Genomic DNA, 1,778 nt, shown 5'->3' with positions numbered 1-1,778 from the left:
CCTGCTGACTAAACTGATGGGTTCTTTCCTTGTGTGAGTGGAAGCTGCCCACAGGCCAAAGGAGACGAGCCAGGCCTGCGTCCTCTGGGGATCTGAGTTTTCCACACACAGTTTGACCGGGAGGCGTGTCCGGATGAGCGTTCTGGACCTGGACTGCGCTCCTCCACAGCTCCTCCAGCCAGCAGGGTGGCTCAGAGCACCAGAGAGTGTCGTCCTTGTCTGGCCCCATCGCCGGAGCCCTCTGGGTCTCTAGACCAATCCCAGTGCAGCAGGGGTGTATCTAGGGGTAGGGCAGGCAGGGCACGTGCCCCAGGCGCCACTTGAAGGGGGGCGCCATTTTGTAAAATTAATTAAAAAAAAAAAAAAGGCTGCCAAAAACAAAATGGCCACCGTGCATGCTCAAATGGCCTCTGTGAGGCTCTAGGTCATGCCAGGCTTTGCAGAGGCCATTTGAGCATGCGCGGTGGCCATTTTGTTTTCAGTGGCCTTTTTTTTTTTTAAAGATAATTTTTAAAAACAGCCACCGCACATGCTCAAATGGTCCCTGCGAGGCCCTAGAGGCCAGCGGGGTGAGGGGGAATCTTTGCAACCCCCCCCACCAGCCTTTAGGAAGCCCCCCAAAGGGGCTACGGGTAAAAATAATAATAATAATAATATAATATAAGACACTGTACACATATTCAGATTGGCACTATGTACAGAGAATCAGGGCTTGTGAATACTGAGCTGACGCTTATGAGCTAGGATTGTATTCATTTGCTCTTACTTTGCTTCTTGTGATAAGTGAGTTAAATGTGATGTCTTGCTAATATGGCTATTAATGGTGAGTTTGTCTTTGAATCAGTGTGAAATCCTAAGTATGAAGGCCCACTGGGAGTTTCTTGCTCTCTTTCTCTCATTTGAACTGTCTTTCTGAAAGACTAGAATATATTCCAAGCAGTGACACAGTTTACTCTGCATATCCTTTAATTATTTTCAGAGTACAGTGGTCCCTCTACTTACGAATTTAATCCGTTCCGAATGCACATTTGTAAGTTGAAAAATTCGTAAGTCGAAAAGCGGTTTCCCATAGGAATGCATTGGGAATGGATTAATGCGTTCCGGAGCCTAGAAAAAAGACCCAGACCCCCAGTAAGGCTTGCAAACTGCACAGGAACATTTCTTTTCAAGAATAAACAGGCAGTAAACAGGCAGGCAAGTCAAGGAAACCGCATGTAAAATTTGTAAGTCGAGGAAACCCCATCTAAAAATTTGTAAGTCGAGGAAACCCCATCTAAAAATTTGTAAGTCGAAAAAACCGCATCTAAAACCGGATCTAAAACTGCCGTTTGTAACTCGAAAAATACTTATGTCGAGTAGTTTGTAAGTCGAGGGACCACTGTATCTGGGAAAAGTCAAATTCTCCATTTATTTTTAAAACTTATGTAATGGTGATGCTACAATGCATAGTAGAGAATTAGACAGGCACTTTTGTTTAGTTTTCCAAGTACATCTCCACATAGTATTTGGGTATTTCATGAGCCCCCACATACTGAAATTTGTAGTTTTCCAGCATTTTTTGGTCTGGCTAAGTCCACTGCTAAATAGTTTTTGAAATATTAAAAGATTAACGAACTTGACTTATATTTTTCAGCTGATATTATGGTAAAGTTATCTGAAGATGGGTGTCAGATGCTTGGACAGGGGGTGCAATTTCAGTGTTTGCCCTAGGCGCTATTTTCCCTAGATACGCCTCTGCAGTGCAGTGCACCATTAATAGACAGAGCTGAAATGGACCC

The sequence above is a fragment of the Hemicordylus capensis genome, chromosome 4 (genome assembly GCF_027244095.1).
Source record: "Hemicordylus capensis ecotype Gifberg chromosome 4, rHemCap1.1.pri, whole genome shotgun sequence".
NCBI lineage: Eukaryota > Metazoa > Chordata > Lepidosauria > Squamata > Cordylidae > Hemicordylus > Hemicordylus capensis.
The sequence above is the reverse complement of the archived record's forward strand: the minus strand, read 5'-3'. Positions refer to the sequence as shown.